The sequence below is a fragment of the Mus caroli genome, unplaced genomic scaffold, assembly GCF_978045245.1.
Source record: "Mus caroli unplaced genomic scaffold, Mus_caroli_1 scaffold_18, whole genome shotgun sequence".
Lineage (NCBI taxonomy): Eukaryota > Metazoa > Chordata > Mammalia > Rodentia > Muridae > Mus > Mus caroli.
The window spans coordinates 52,026,952-52,045,159 of record NW_028227273.1 but is presented as its reverse complement, the minus strand read 5'-3'; the positions used below and the strand labels follow the sequence as shown (position 1 = coordinate 52,045,159).

Below are 18,208 nucleotides of genomic sequence, written 5' to 3'. Positions count from 1 at the left end.
GATAGACAATAGATGGACAAAGATAAATAGATGATAGACCAATGGACAGACAGATGGTAAATTAGATAGATAGATAGATAGATAGATAGATAGATAGATAGATAGATAGAGTACATACATAGACAAATAGATGATAGGTAGATAGCTGAATGGATGGATAGATGGATGGATAAATAGATAATAGATAGATAGATTATAGATGGGTAGGTAGATAGATATAGATATACAGATTATAGATAGGTGGGTGGGTAGATGATAGATAGATAGATTATAGATAGGTAGGTAGGTATAGATAGATGGGTGGTTAGATGATAGACAGACAAACAGATTATAGAAAGGTAGGTAGATTGACTGATTATAGATACATGTGTAAATAGATTATGGATATAGACAAAGAGATAGATTATAGACTAGTGGGTAGATAGATAATAGACTATAGATTCATAGATAGATTATAGATAGTGTACTGGCTAGTTTTGTGTCAATTTGAAACAGCTGGAGTTATCACAGAGAAAAGAGCTTCAGTTGAGGAAATGCCTCCATAGATCCAACTGTAAGGCATTTTCTCAATTACTGATCAAGAGGGAAAGGCCCCTTATAGGTGGGACCATCTCTGGGCTGGTAGTTTTGGTTCTATAAGAGAGCAGGCTGAGCAAGCCTGGGAAGCAAGCCAGTAAAGAACATCCCTCCATGGCCTCTGCATCAGCTCCTGCTCCCTGACCTGCTTGAGTTCCAGTCCTGACTTCTTTCAGTGATGAACAGCAATGTAGAAATGTAAGTTGAATAAACCCTTTCCTCCCCAACTGCTTCTTGGTCATGATGTTTGTGCAGGAATAGAAACCCTGACTAAAACAGATAGGTAGGTGGATAGATGATAGATAGATGATAGATAGGTAGGTAGATTATAGATAGGTGGATGGATAGATGATAGACAGATTATAGATAGGTAAGTAGGTAGATAAATGATAGATAGATAGATAGATAGATAGATAGATAGATAGATAGATAATAGAATAAAATACAAAAGGGTTGGTTGTAATTTCAAGTCTAGGGTTGTTTTGTTGTTGTTGTTCTTGTTGTTATTTTTTGGTTTTTGTTTTTATAAAGAATTCTTCTGAGACCTTGGGCACAAACTCTGCAGCCAGTCCTACAACACCCAGAGGAAGCTCCACTCCCAGGTGCTCTAACACACCCAGGATCACAGGATCAGAGGTGAGGAAGACACAGCATCTGCCTTAAGACCAGGAGTAACTAGGACCAGAGGGACCCAGGCAACCAGGTACTCCACCTAATCACTGGCACAGGTTCCTTCTGGTCTGAGCCAGTGACCTGTTCAGACCTTGAGCATGAACTCCACAGCCAGTCCCACAACACCCAGAAAAAGCTTCACTCCCAGGTGCTCTAACACACCCAGATCCATAGGATCCCAGGAGCTTGGTCACACCAGGATCTCAGAGTCCCAGAGGCAGCTTAATTTCCAGGAGCTCTGACACACACAGGATCCCAAAATCACAGGATCACAGAGACAGCTGAACTCTGAGGAGTTCTGACACAACCAGAATCACAGGAAGGATAGGCTCCAGTAAGATATAATGAGAGCAGGTAGCACTAAAGATAATCAGATGTCGAGAGGCAAGCATAAGAACATAAGCAACAGAAACCAAAGTTACTTGGCATCATCAGAACCCAATTCTCCCACCATAGCAAGTCCTGGATACACCATCACAGCAGAAAAGCAAGATTCAGATCTAAAATCACTTCTCATGATGGTAATACACGACTTTAAGAAGGACATAAACAACTCCCTTCGTGAAATACAGGAGAACACAGGTAAACAGCTAGAAGCCCTTAAAGAGGAAACAAAAAAAAATCCCTTAAAGAAATACAGGAAAACACAATCAAACAGATGAAGGAAATGGACCAAACCATCCAAGATTTAAAAATGGAGGAAAAAAACAATAAAGAAATTGCAAAGAGGCACAACCCTGGAGTTAGAAAACCTAAGAAAGAGATCAGGAATAATAGATGCAAGCATCACCAACAGAATATAAGAGATAAAACAGAGAATCTCAGGGGCAGAAGATACCATAGAAAACATTGACACAACAGTCAAAGAAAATGCAAAAGGCAAAAAGATCCTAACCCAAAACATCCAGGAAATCCAGGACACAATGGGAAGACCTAGCCTAAGGATAATAGGTATAGAAGAGAGCAAAGATTCCCAACTCAAAGGACCAGTAAATATCTTCAACAAAATTATAGAAGAAAATTTCCCTAACCTAAAGAAAGAGATGCCCATGAACATACAAGAAGCCTACAGAACTCTGAATAGACTGGACCAGAAAAGAAATTCCTCCTGACACATAATAATGAAAACACCAAATGCATAAAATAAAGAAAGAATATTAAAAAGAGTAAGGGAAAAAGGTCAAGTAACATATAAAGGCAGACCCATCAGAATTACACCAGACTTCTCACCAGAGACTATGAAAACTAGAAGATCCTGAGCAGATGTCATACAGACCCTAAGAGAACATAAATGTCAGCCCAGGCTACTGTATCTAGCAAAACTCTCAATTATCTTAAATGGAGAAACCAAGATATTCCATGACAAAACCAAATTTCCACAATATCTTTCCATAAATCCAGCCCTAAAAAAGATAATAGATGGAAAACCCCAAAATAAGGAGGGAAACTGCACCTTAGAAAAAGTAAGAAAGCAATCTTTCAACAAACCCAAAAGAACATAACTACACAAACATAATTCTACCTCTAACAACAAAAATAACAGAAATTAACAATCACTTTTCTTTAATATCTCTTAACATCAGTGGATTCAATTCTCCCCAAAAAGACATAGATTAACAGACTGAATACATAAATAGGACCCAGTATTTTACTGCATACAGGAAACACACCTCAGTGACAAAGGTAGACACTACCTCAGAGTAAAAGGTTGGAAAACAATTTTCCAAGAAAATGGTCCCAAGAAACGAGCTGGAGTAGCCATTCTAATATTAAATAAAATCAACTCTCAACCAAAAGTTATTTTAAAAAATAAGGAAGGATACTTCATCCTGGGCAAAGGAAAAATCTACCAAGGTAAACTCTCAATTCTGAACATCTATGCTCCAAATGCAAGGGCACCCACATTGATCAAAGAAACTTTACTAAAGCTCAAAGCACACATCTCACCCCACTCTCAGCAATGGACAGATCATGGAAACAGAAACTAAACAGTGACACAGTGAAACTAACAGAAGTTATGAACCAAATGGATTTAACAGATATCTACAGAACATTTTATCCTAAAACAAAAGGATATACCTTCTTCTCAGCACCTCATGGTATCTTCTCCAAAACTGACCGTATAATTGGTCACAAAACAGGCCCCAACAGATACAAGAAGACTGAAATAAATCCATGCAACCTATCAGATCACCACAGTCTAAGGCTGGTCTTAAATACCAACAAAAACAACAGAAAGCACACATACACGTGGAAGCTGAACGACACTCTACTCAATGATAATTTGAGCAAGGAGTAAGTAAAAAAGAAATTAAAGACTTTTTTAGAATTTAATGAAAATGAAGACACATCATATGGAAACTTATGGGACACAATGAAAGCAATGGTAAGAGGAAAACTCATAGCTCTGAGTGCCTCCAAAAAGAAACTGGAGAGAGCATACACTAGCAGCTTAACAGCACACCTGAAAGCTCCAGAACGAAAAGAAGCAAATGCACCCAAGAGGAGTAGACGGCAGGAAATAATCAAACTCGGGGCTAAAATCAACCAAATAGAAACCAAAAGAACTATACAAAGAATCAACAAAACCAGGAGCTGGTTCTTTGAGAAAATCAACAAGATAGATAAACCCTTAGCCAGACTAACCAGAGGACACAGAGACAGTATCCAAATTAATAAAATCAGAAATGAAAAGGGAGACGTAACAACGAAGTATATCTTAAAATAATTATTCTGTTTGTTGAACATCAACAGTTGAAAATATTAAAATCATGTTCTACGATCTATATCATGGAAATATTGATAATTTTTCTCACTGTGCTTGAAATTAGCATTTTCTTAATGTTTAACTTCAAAGTTTTTGCTACTTTGAAATTTTTAAATTATACTTACTGATAAAATAATTTCTCTCCTAGGAACACTGATAATCTTTTATAAGTAAACTGATTGTTAGACAATGTACATAGAAATATGTGTTTTAAATAGTCTCTTAGTTATGTCAGGTGGTATCATATAAGGGCTTTTGAATATATTTTGTAATGATTCATTTTTAATATTTTATGCTTTTTTACTATGCTTAACTACCAAAAAATATTTTGTATGTTTTGAAACAATTTAGTATTCAACATTAGATATAGGATCCTCGGTTATGGGATAGTATTAAATATTCATTAATGATATTTTCAGGGTACGAAAGGATATGAATATAAACGTTGAACAAAGTTTTATGTATTATTTGATTCTCAAAATACTCAATATTATTAATATGTTTGATGTATAAAATACATTTAAATAATAAAAAAATTCATCCACTCAATCATGCATCATTTGTAATAATACCATTATTTAAATGGTGAAATTGTATTGATTTTGTTATTCATGTTTTCTGCTCTACAAAATGAATCTAGCAGGAATTTCACAAAAAAAAAAAAAAAAACTCTAATTAGACTGTGCAAAATATTTGCAGCACATCTTTCAGCTTTCTGTTAGTATATTTATGGCTCTTACACAAAAGGGCAAACATACCGCCCATAGCTTTTAAACGTCAAGGCAGAGGGGCACACGATTCCCAGTTAATGCATAGCTATTTTTATGTCTTTCATTTCATCCAAAGTTGCTCAAATAGGTCCATATGAATTCAAATCCATATGAAAAGCATGCACGCTCATGATTGGTTAGACTATTTCCACGGCCAGCAGGGCTTTGAGTACTCTCAGTAAAGCAGAAACATCAAAGCTGTGGATGCATTTGTTGTCATAATTCTGAGAAAACCTAAAAAGGAAGCTAAATATTTCTAACTTAACTTTATATTTATATTCTGTCATCAGTTTGGGATATATCACAATGATAGCGTATTTGTAGGTTCAATCTGTACACACACACACACACACAAAATCAAACAACAACCCCATAACCACTCACCCCAAACAGAAATATCTTAAGAGACTGGGAAGATGGTTAAACCTGTCAGGCACCCGGATAAAAACCAAGAGCAGCTCCAGGCATCTATAACCCCAACATGAGAGAGGCAAAGACAAAAGAGTTGCTGGGCTCATTGGCCTGCAGGACCAGACAAACTGTCAAGTTCCAGCTTCAGTAAGAGATCTTGTCTCAAAAAAAAAAAAAAAAAAAAAAGTGAGGACTGAAGAGCTCTTCCAGAGGATGGGAGCTGTGTTCTCAGTACCCAGACAATACTGCCTGTAACGCCAGCTCCAGAGGATCCAGTACTCTTTCCTGCTTTGCAGAGATACCCACACACATCTACATACATAAATAGACATACATATTATGCACACATACATATATACTTTGCCTAAAATTGTTATGTATTATACATAAAAACCTTGATTATATATCATTTTGCTTTAACTTTTCTTTTTAGAAGGACCTCTCTACATAGCTCTTGCTGTCCGAGAACTTGCTATGTTGATCAGGCTGGCCTCAAACTCACAAAGATATATCTGCCTCTGCCTCCAGAGTGCTAGGAGTAAAGTTGGCTCCACCCAACTAGCTTACTTTAACTTCCAAAGAGTTAGAGGTAGCGAGGGTGTGTGTGTGTGTGTGTGTGTGTGTGTGTGTGTGTGTGTGTGTGTGAAGAGATGGCTCAGTGGTTAAGACCAGAGATCCTGAGTTCAATTCCCAGCAACCACATGGTGACTCACAACCATCTGTAATGGGATCCGATGCCCTCTTCTGGTGTGTCTGAAGACAGCTACAGTGTACTCATAAACATAAAATAAATGAATCTTGAAAGAGAGAGAGAGAGCAAGCAGTTTATAAAAGATGGTTTTTGGTTAATACTGGATTATGTTTCTATGCCTGGCAAAAAGAATCACTGCTTTGTGTAGAAGTATTCCTCACTAGGTTCTCATCAGACTTTGCAGGGTGGCATGTTGGATAGTTTTATTGCTACAGAGAGTCCAGAACCTTCTAACGCCATCTTTATTACCCAAGAGTACCTTGTAGTGCATAGAAACTAGACTTTGGAATGTCGTCTTGCCACAAGTTTCAGAACAGAATGCCTCACAATGTTTGTGCCTTCTTAAGCTTCTCCTCAAGGTTAAAGATATTTCCTCCTCTTCTTAGGAAAAACAACAAATGTCAGATGACGCTGGTGCAGCAGGAGGACCTGGAGGACCCAGGGGCCCAGGATTAGGAGGCTTCTGCAGAGGATTCGGCAGCTGTCTTAGGGGCCGAGGACGAGGCCGTGGCCGTGGCCGAGGACGAGGCCGTGGCCGTGGCCGAGGCCACGGGGCTCGTGGAGGTAAAGCTGAAGACAAGGAGTGGATCCCTGTCACCAAGCTGGGCCGCCTGGTTAAGGACATGAAGATCAGGTCCTTGAAGATCTACCTGTTCTCCCTGCCCATTAAGGAGTCTGATATCATTGACATTTTCCTGGGTGCATCCCTAAAGGATGAGGTTCTGAAAATAATGCCAGCGCAGAATCAGACTCTTGCTGGCCAGTGGACCAGGTTCAAAGCATTTATTGCTATTGGGGACTACAATGGTCACGTTGGTCTTGGTGTTAAGTGCTCCAAGGAGGTTGCCACTGCCATCCGAGGGGCCATCATCTTGGCCAAGCTTTCCATCATCCCTGTGCAGAGAGGCTACTGGGGGAACAAGATTGGCAAGCCCAACACTGTTCCATGCCAGGTGACAGGCCACTGTGGCTCTGTGCTGGTGCATCTCATCCCTGCCCTCAGAGGCACTGGCATTGTCTCTGCTCCTGTGCCCAAGAAGCTACTGATGATGGCCGGTATAGATGACTGCTACACTTCAGCCAGAGGCTGCACTGCCACCCTGGGCAACTTTGCCAAGGCCACCTTTGATGCCATCTCCAAGACTTACAGCTACCTGACTCTCGACCTCTGGAATTCACTGATCATCTAGTGAAAACCCACACCAGAGTATCTGATCAGAGGACCCAGGCTCCAGCTGTGGCTACCACATAACAGTATACAGGCTCCAGCTGTGGCTACCACATAACAGTATATATATATATATATATATATATATATATATATATATATATATATATGATATTTCCTAAAGTTGATCCTCTCTTGCACTTTGCTTATAGAACTAAGCAAAGCTGCTCATTAAGCAGAGCACTGTGTTTTAGTGTAGACTGCAGGGAAGTGTTCTTCTCCCCAGTGTGCTCACAGTTATTAACCTGCACTCAGAGGCTTCTTTTCAGTGCCATGAGAGCAGAAGTTTCAGAAGCAGCAAGAAGGCCAAGCTGCAGGACAGAGGCATGACTGGACTATCCCATGCTTTCCCCATGGCCAGGGCATTCTTGTCAAAAGCCATGGGTATGTAATAGGTAGATACACACACACAAATAATAAGTATTAATTAAGTCACAATGACTTTTCCCTCACCCTCGTCAAGGAAGCTAATGTGTGATGTGCCCAGCCCAGGCCCTGGGATTGCAGACAAGGACTCACTCCCTGGAGAATAGCATACAAGCTGTGTTGAAAGCAGATGAACACCATACAGATGCGAACAATATTCAGGCATGTGCATGTGGTATCTACGTCAGGTGCTGACCAAGGTGTGTCCTGAGAACCATCCTTCGCATGAGTCACCACAAAACCAAAGACAATTTACTGTCATCCAGACACTTGCAAGGACAGAGACTAATAATGTATGTAAAATAGGGCTGGGATGATAGCTGAGTCAGTCAGATGCTTGCTATGCAAGCACGCGCACTCAAACATAATTTCCCTAAACTTACTCAAGCAATGGAAAGGAGAAAAAAAAAAAACTGACTTGTTCAAGTTATCCTCAGACTGCCACACCAAGGAAATACATGTAAAAATTGATTTTTTTAAATAAAAATTCTGAGACAGAATAGAATGTCATAAAAAGCATAATTCCTAAATATTACTTTCTCTTCACTCTGTTTTAACTAACTGTGGATTAGACAGAATCTCCCTGATATGTCACAAAGGCTAAAATGTCCCAGTCCGAAGCCTGCCCTGGGCTATGGGAAGAGCATCCTACTCTCCCTCCCATATATTAGCAGAGAGGGAAGCACAGGAGAGACTGGAAAGCAAGGACCCAAGACAAAGGTCTTAAGCTAGTCGTGGGGCTCTGCTGTACCCTTCAGAGATGATGGCAGTGCAAATTTTGGCAGGACATTCAAGCTGTAGCATCATCTAGCTAAAGAAAATTCAAAATGGATGTGCAGGATACCTTGTGAAATGGGGAAAGGACCAAGAGACTTCTTCATCTGCTAGAAGGACCCCAGACCTATCCCCGGATTTTAAAAAAAATCAGAGCCTTATTCTGCATATTTGCACATGGAACCCACGTGGGCAGATGAACAGGTTTGCTCCCCATTGCTCTCCAGCATCCAGGTAAATACCCAGCATGGTTACACACACACACACACACACACACACAGAGGTACCTGAACTCATTCACATTCACACATGTGACCCACTTACAGACATCCAGTACATAGATACACTCACACACATACACACACTCACATTCACTCACACACCTGCACATACACACATACATAGACACAAATGGAAATTCTTAATATACAGAAGAATCTGATATGAAAATGGGTTTAACTATATATCAATCAGTTCAAAGAAAAAGAGGAAATTATGATAAAACTTGGGAATCTAGGCTGGGGATATGGCTTAGCTGGAGAATCTTTGCCTGAACCCCAGAATCACATAAAACCAGATGTCACGGCACATGCCTGTAATCCTATCACATGGGAGAGGAAAAGATCAGAAATTCAAGGTTATCCTCATCTACATAGCATTAGAGTCCAGCCTGGGTTACTTGAGACCCTGTCTCAAAAAGAAAAATATTTCCAAAGTCAGAATAACATCATAAACTTTATATATAAATTAGATTGAAGCCAAGTGACACTAACAACAAAGTATCAACCTAAGAAACATTTGAGGCAACTCAACAGTTCATGCTAAGAAAGGAGAAACACAAACGGAAAGCCGGTAACTGTAACAGTTAGTCTTTACTGTCCACTAGATTAACGAGAGAGATACCTAGGAAATCAGTAAAGTACACTTCTGGGTGCTTGCTGCTGTGAGGACTTTTACAGAGACGATTGACACTTGGTTTAGCAAATCGAATGGGGAAGACTCACTCTGAGCATGGGCAACCCCCTAAGAAGCAGAAGTTTCAGATGGGAAAGGGGAACAAATGGAGGAAGCACACAGTGCAAGTGAGCTGGGTGTTTGAGTCAGGGCATCTGCCAGGGCCCTCTTCTATGGGCTCCTAGAAGCCCACTCACATAGCACCTCAACAGGGGGCGTCCCGACCTTCATCCTCACTCTGGGTGAGGATCTACATCACTGCTCCCTCTTGGTCAGTAGATTCTGTGAGCCTATCCACAACTTCTCTTCTGTGCATGAATGCAGAGGAGAGGGGATATTGTTTCTTTTCCTCTGCAGAGCTTGACTACTGAAGTAATAGAAATCTGAAATCGCTAAAATAACCAAACGCAATGGCTGTTTAGGTTCCTGGAAAATTCCAAAATGCACATGCGCACACACACACACACACACACACACACACACATACACACACACACTCACTCACTCACTCACTCACTCACTCATGCAGGCACATGCTCACACATATTCAGGGTTGCTTGGAAGAGAATGAGAGGGAAGGTGGATTGCATCAAGAATGAATAAGTGTTGGACAGTCTCCATCGAGGCAATCTTTGACAACAGACTTTTTTCCCCCTGGAGAATAGAGCAATCTGTGGGTTTTTTTTTTTTTTTCAAAATTCTGCTTCAGCAAAATGTATAAAAAGGAGATTCTAGTGGCCATGGTGAGGCATATCTTTAATCTTAACCCTCAGAAAGCAGAGGTGGATTTGAGATCAGCCTGATCTACATAGCAAGTTCCAGTCTAGCCAGGACTACATAAGGATACTTGTCTCAAAAGAAAAACCAAAGTAGATAAAATATCATTCACCCTTGTGATATTTTTAGGGTTTATAACTCTTCTTGTGAATGTTAGGAAGATTAGGAAGTCGTGTTTCTTATAAGGAAAAAATGAAATACAGAAATCTCTTTGTTCCATTTAAGTGCCGTTTTCCTACTTAGGTAAAATTAAGTTTAGTACTTTTAGTAGAAAATATAGTAAAAAAAAAAAAACATAATTGTATTTTCTGCTTTGTTTTATATTTAAGGGAAGGAAAATCAGGCAGGGATGGTATTTATATACTTCCAGTCAGTAATTTTGATGTCATTCATCAAGATAGGAAATAAAGAAGAAACAGACCTAGCAACAGGTAGCAGGGAAATTAAGATAATATTTGGGTAGCACTTGGCTTCATTTGTATGTTTCCATTATGCATTTTCTTCCTGAAGCACTCCTGTTACTCCAATCCAATAGCCACATCCGTTATCATAAGCATAGGGTGCTCTGTACTTCAGCAGAGGAGTACCAAGACCTTGTGCACATGAGACAAAGACTCAGAATTGGAAATGCTCAACATGAAAATATAGGATGAGGGGCTGGATAGACAGCTCAGAAGATAAGAGCATGTACCTGCCGAGGATCTGAGTTCAGTTCCAAGAACCCACATCATGCAGCTCACAATGGCTTATAGTTCCAATTTCCTACAGTCCAGAGACAGTATCCTGCCAAGCCTGGCATGGCCCTGATGGGGACAGAGTGACATGGCTCCTGCCCCTGGGACAGGACCCCTGTGTGAGCCTCCAAGAGATGCCAAGCCTGGTGGAGACAGTGACATGGTGACATAGTTTCTGCTCCTGGGTCAAGGTCCCAATGTGAATCTCCACAACTATCGATGGCTGTTGTTGTCTTAAGGCTTGTTTGTATAATACTGTACATATTTTACATTACTCCAAGGAATGTCCTCTCTGTTAACATTAACCTGATAGTACAAGTCCAGGAGGTGGAGTTGTGGCTAATGTCTCAGCAAAATGGTAAATGCTGAGACCTTCAGGACAGTCTTTAAGGATATAGGAAAGAGCTCTAAATACATGAGTTCAAAAATACATCATTTCTCACCTATGCAAAATACAAGGATACAATATGAATTATGAGGGGCTTCATGAATCTAAAGGCAGCTACACAATGAGATAGCTTGTCAGAAAGACACAAAGGCAGGCAGATTTCTGAGTTCAAGGTCAGCCTAGGACACAAAGAGGTTAAGGCCAAGTGTGGTAGAAATGGTAATGTTTAACCAAGGCAGACAGATCTCTGAATCTTTCTGCAACGTTAAGACAAAGAATATGCTTGCTGTCTCTTAAGAATTAGAATAAATGACTGGATTGGTATGTCTGTTTTCTGCAGGAGATGAGCTGTCCAGAGAATTTTTTAGGATAAAAAGAGAACTGCTTTGAGAACTGACAGACACAGAGACACACAGACACACAGACACACACACACAAAAGAGAGACACACACTCACAAGCAAGCAGGACACAGACAGAGAGATCTCTTAGAACAGCGAGCAAGCAGAATATAGACAGAGAAATCTCCAGAGAGAAAGCAGAACACAGAGAGAAGCAGGCTGGAAAAGCTGTACCAAGCAGAACACAGGCTGTCAGCTTGGAGCCATGATTTGACTTCGAGTTGTTCTTTTCGCTGCTCCCAGACACCCCTTCTCGCAGAACCTCTCTCCAAGCCAAGGCTGGTCCTTGACAGCATGCAGCCTCCAAGAGAATAAACACATGCATGGCATTCACTCACACAGATGTACACATAAACAAAAACAAATTTACTTTTCAATGAGCAATTATAGTATAATTAATGGTCATGAAAATACATATAAATGTGTAATTGTTGGCCACAAACAAGTGATTTCTTTTTTACTTACAGATGTTCATAAAAGCGTTGCATGCAAATCTTTACATGGTATACATTCTCACATCTGCACACCTTGATAAAGAATAACTAGTTCTTACTTTACAAAATGAGAACACTGAAGAAAAAGCTTTTAAGTTGTAGCCGACTCCAATTATAAAACAGAAGACAGATGGTGGACTCTTGACTCTGTGGCTTAGAAATGCACACTTACACAGCAAGCAAACTTTTTTAAAAAGCAGGTCACAAGTTGGGGTTGTGAATTTGTATAAATTCATCCAGTCTGTATCTACTTTCTCTCTCCCTTCCCTCTCTGTCTCTCCTTTCTGTGTGTGTGTGTCTGTGTGTGCCTGTTTATCTGTGTGTGTGTCTGTCTATCTGTGTATGTCTTTGTGTGTCTGTGTGTGTGTGTGTGTGTGTGTGTGTGTGAGAGAGAGAGAGAGAGAGAGAGAGAGAGAGAGAGAGAGAGAGTTAGGGTTTTACTGCTGTGAACAGATGCCATGACCAAGGCAACTCTTTTTTTTTTTTTTTTTTTTTTTAGATTTCTTTTATTAGATGTTTTCTTCATTTACATTTCCCAGTTTCCTCTCTGAAAATCCCCTATCTCCTTCACCCTCCCCCTGCTCCCCAACCCACCCACTCCCAATTCCTGGCCCTGGTATTCTCCTATACTGGGGCCTAGAATCTTCGCAAGTCCAAGGGCCTCTCCTCCCAGTGATGGCCAACTAGGCCATCCTCTGCTACATATACAGCTAGAGACACGAGCTCTAGGAGTACTGGTTAATTCATATTGTCGTCTCTACTATAGGGCTGCAGACCCCTTCAGCTCCTTGGGTACTTTCTCTACCTCGTTCTTTGGGGACCCTGTGTTCCATCCAATAGATGACAATGAGCATCTACTTTGTATTTGCCAAGCACTGGCATAGCCTCACAGGAGACAACTATATCAGGGTCCCTTCAGCAAAATCTTGCTGGCATATGCAATAGTGTCTGGGTTTGGTGGTTGTTTATGGGATGGATCCCCAGGTGGAGCAGTCTCTGGATGCTCCTTCCTTCAGTCTCAGCTCTGAACTTTGTCTCTGTAACTCTTTCCATGGGTATTTTGTTCCCCATTCTAAGGAGAAATGAAGTATCCACACTTTGGTCTTCTTTCTTCTTGAGAATTGAGTTGGAATTTTGATAAAGATTACATTGAATCTGTAGATTGCTTTTGGCAAGATAGCCATTTTGACTATATTAATCCTGCAAATCCATAAGTATCGGAGATCTTTCCATCTTCTGAGATCTTCTTCGATTTCTTTCTTCAGAGACTTGAAGTTCTTATCATACAGATCTTTCACTTCCTTAGAGTCACACTAAGGTATTTTATATTATTTGTGACTATTTTGAAGGGTGTTGTCTCCCTAATTTCTTTCTCAGCCCGTTTATTCTTTGTGTAGAGAAAGGCCATTGATTTGTTTTGAGTTAATTTTATATCCAGCTACTTCACTGAAGTTGTTTATCAGGTTTAGGAGTTCTCTGGTGGAATTTTTAGGGTCACTTATATATACTATCATATCATCTGCAAATAGTGATATTTAGACTTCTTCCTTTCCCATTTATATCCCCCTTGGTCTTTTATTGTCTAACTGCTCTGGCTAGGACTTCAACTACTATATTGAATAGGTATGAAGAAAGTGGACAGCCAATTTATAGAGGAGAAAGTGGGGAAAAGCCTCAAAGATATGGGCACAGGAGAAAAATTCCTAAACATAACAGCAATGGCTTGTGCTGTAAGATCAAGAATTGACAAATGGGACCTCATGAAATTGCAAAGCTTCTGTAAGGCAAAGGACACCATCAATAAGAACGTGGTCCCCTTGTTCTGTTACATTATTACCAGTTTTTTGTTTTCCAACTCCTTCACTGCCTAAGCTTGGCTGTCCTGAACCCTGCTCTGTAGATTGATCTTGAACTTAGAGATCTCTATGGCTCTGTCTCCTAAATACTGGGATTAAAGGCATGAACCACCATACCTGGACCTAAGCTTTTTTTCACCTAGAACTTGCTCCGGCTCAGGCTGGCCTTGAACTCAGAGATCTGCTTGACTTTGTCTCCTGAAATTAAACATGTGTAACACCATGTCTGGGCCTAAGTTTTTCATGGACACTGTTTCTCAAGATCAGATCAAAAGCCTGTGTCTTCTAGTGTCAAAATCCGAATCACAAGTGTGCCCTCTGTTTCTGGATTGTAGTTCATTCCAGATTAAAAGTCCAAAGGAAAACAATAACCAATTCCCTTGTTGAACTACAAAAGCATAAACAATAAGTTTACCTAGGTAGGATCTTGCCTCAAGGTCACTGCTCCATTAATGTGTTTATCTCCTTGAACACAGGGTTTAGCTCCCAGGTTCAACTCCCAGGAGTCGGTTCTCTCCTACCACGTGGGTCAAAGGGATGGAACTCAGACCATCAAGCTTGGCAGCATGGACCTTTACCCATCTCACCAGCCTGAAAGGCGATCATTTTAAACCCTGGGACAAAGTTTATACCTACTACAACTGGGACATGATGCTGAGCAGAACACTTTGCAATGCCTGCTGATTCCGTTGTTCTGTGTGCTGCAATCTGGATGGACCATTCTGATATGGATAGCTCTGGGTTTGTTGCCAAATCCATTTACTTTGTGTTTTCGCTACAAAACTTCCCTGTTAATAAAAATGAATTCATTCTCGCCATCCCGGTCTTTCCAAACAAAGAAATAATTAGGAAAAAAAAATAGTTTCAATAATAAATAAGGACTTTGGTTGAGCAACAGTCAGATGCACTTAAGTTTAGCTGCTTCGGGGCTTGCTTTGTCTTTATGTTGGAAGAGTAGGTTAGATTCCTGGTAGCATTATTATTTTTGTTATTATCATTGTTACATTGTCATTATGGCTACTAATTACTTGGCTAGGTATGTTTGCACCTCAACCAAACTTCTCTGGAATGCCCTTTCCGTGTTTATCACAGGTGCCACCATGTCAACAATAATATGGTTGGCCTAACTCTTTGAACTATGGGACAGCAGCTGACCTCACTGGGCCCATAAGCCCTCAGCACAAAAACACTGAAGTCTAAAGAGGAAGGAAGAGTTGGACTCCCTCTCTTAATTCAGAAAAGAAGAAAATAGAGGCAGCTGGAAGCAGTGATTCCCGATTGAATGGCACAATAAGATTCCAAGAGAAAAAAAAAAAACCCATGTGTGAAAAAAGAACCACGTCTGGGGCCCGAGTTCAATGAGGATTTCTGGAACTAAGACTCAGACACTGGTATTTTCTGTACAAGTCTTTTGTGTTTGTTATTGTGTCGTTTTGACATAAAGCATGGTTACCTGGGAAGAAGGGATCTCTGTCTGCAGCTCTATAGGAGGAACAGCAATATGAACTACCCAGTACCCTCAGAGCTCGTGTCTCTAGCTGCATATGTAGCAGAGGATGGCCTAGTCGGCCATCAGTGAGAGGAGAGGCCCTAGGTCTTCCGAAGATTCTAGGCCCCAGTACAAGGGAATGCCAGAGCCAGGAGGTGGGAGTGGGTAGGTTGGGGAGCAGGGAGGGGGAGGGTATAGGAGATTTTTGAAGAAGAAATGAGGGTAGGGGATGAATTCTGCATGAATTCACTGGCAAATGGGAGCCATCTCTGTGCGCTACACCTTAACTGCACTCATCATTAGCATTTTTAGGGGACAGTCAACTTTTAGCACTTTCCAACTGATATTAACATGTGAAATGGAGGGGAAACAACAGGTTTCATATTAATAAGTCACATAGAATAGCCCATCCACTGAAGGAAAACAAAGAACAAACCAAGACGGTGCCATAAGAGAAACAAGAGTGAGAACCAAGCATTGGGCCACGTCTTTCACACTCTGGGTTCTCTTAGCTGTCCCAGCATAGTGAGGCAGTCCCTTGAAGGACACTTGAACTAGAATGGCTTAAGAGTTTGCTTGCCCTAGTGTAAGGGAATGCCTGGGCCAGGAAGCAGGAGTGGGTGGGTTGGGGAACAGGGGGAGTGGGGAGGCAATAGGAGATTTTCGGAGGGAAAACTAGGAAATGGGATAACATTTGAAATGTAAATAAAGAAAATATCTAATATATTTAAAAAAGAGAGTTTGCTTGCTGCATTTAATAGATTCAGGAATAATATTCAGAGCCAGTAAGAGTCTATAACTCTTATACAATCAGGACAGGAGAGAGGGCTCAGTAGTTAAGAACACTGGCTCTTTTTCCAAATGACTTGGATTCAAACCCTGCACCCATGTGGCAGACTACAACATCTGTAATTTCAGTTCCAAGAGATCCAACACCCTCATCTAGCCCCTGCAGGCATCAGGCACACATATTAGTGTACAGACATGCATGTAGGTAAAAACCACCCAGATACATAGATAAGTAAATAAATAAATATTTTAAAATAAAATAAAATAAAATCAGGGGTTTTCCTGTTTACTTGTGGCTATTTACTGGCTGCTTTGTTAAGAGAAACAATTAAAAATAAAAATTTCTATAGATTCCCAAGACCACCTCCTAGACTGTAGGTTTTCAGAGGTACCTGAGATGAGTCGAGGCTATTTTCCACTGCTGAGTTCAAACACATCTCACTCAGACAGTCCTAAGGGGCAGTGGCAGCAGTGGGTGTCACCTGCCCCAGTAAGGAGAAGCACATTATCACGTAATGGCCTAGAGTTTACTGATGATTAAAGAAAGAAAAAGACAGACTGTTATTTGAAACACACTTGTATTCTCTTTCTCCATAGACACTGTACCCCTGTTATAGCTTAGGGGAAACTGCTTCTAACCTCTTTCCCTGTGCCCTCCTCCAAATTTAGACTCACCAATCCTGGTTCCTGTTTATAAGTTTTCATCTGTCCAGCAAACACAGAATGATGCAGGAGCTCTGAACTCTGCATTTCTGGCTGGAGAGGGAGGGAGAAGTATCTGATCTTGGAATACAATCTGTAAAGACTCCCGAGTGCAGCCCTTGGGGTCTGGGAAACGGCCTCAGTCAGTAGAGTGCTTCCTGCTCGAGATTATGAACCTGAGTTGTCTCGACAGCATCCTTGTGAAACTGCTAGTCCTAGAGCGAGCACTTGGAGCCTCAGCTCTGAGGGGCAGAGACAGAAGACCCAGGGGACTCCAGTACTGAGAAAGCCTGTCTCAAAAGATAAGGTGGAGAATAATAAGAGATATCTAATGTCAACCTCTGGCCTCCATGTGAATGTATACATAGGCACATACAACCCACATACAGGTGTGCACCCACTTGTGTGCTCTCGCTCTCTCTCTCTCTCTCTCTCTCTCTCTCTCTGTCTCTCTCTCTCTCTCACACACACACATGCATGCACACACACACACACACCTCCTCGCACACACACAATGCAAGACTTGTAGTCTAGTTAGGCTAACCATTTGCTGAGTATACTAAATACCACTCATCCGAGCTACTAAGAAGTCAAAAGAATCAAACAAACAAACAACAAACCCACAAACACAGACCAACTCTGAAAGAGCAAATGATATAAGCCAAAAATAACGAGAGATAAACATGAGCCTCCTGTTTTCAATCAATAAGCTTCTTCCAACAGGAGAACAAAGGTTTTGTCAAAATTCAAGGAGAAAACATTTTGAAGAAAATTAAGCTTCTAAGGCTGTACTCAACTGACAAAGACTCTTCCTAGAAGAGGAAAGCATAAAGCAAAGTTAAGAAACAACAGGAGAGTAAGGAGGGCTGGCAAGATGGCTTGGTGGATAAAGGTGCTTATTCATAGGACAATCTGAGTTTTGATTCCTGGGACCCACCCAGTGAAAGAAGAGAAGAGACACTTGAAAGGCACCCTTCTAAACCAAGAGAAACTGCGCTCAAGTTCAGATTTGCTCAGTGACAGTCTAGGGCTAAGAGATGTCTGTGCCTTAAATTAGTTGATGGAGCTGCAGGATTTTTATCAATCATCTACCTATCTATCTATCTATCTATCTATCTATCTATCTATCTATCTATCTATCTATCTATCATCTATCTATCTATCTATCTATCATCTATCTATCTATCATCTATGTATCTATCATGTATCTATCTATCATCTATCTATCTATTTACCTGTCTGTCTATCTA

The 18,208-nt window shown here is 40.7% G+C and overlaps 1 pseudogene; it reads left to right on the top strand.

Annotated features, from left to right (window-relative positions):
- Positions 1-6,345: 6,345 nt before the first annotated feature.
- Positions 6,346-7,199, top strand: LOC110284157 (small ribosomal subunit protein uS5 pseudogene; annotated as a pseudogene).
- The last annotated feature ends 11,009 nt before the right edge of the window (positions 7,200-18,208 follow it).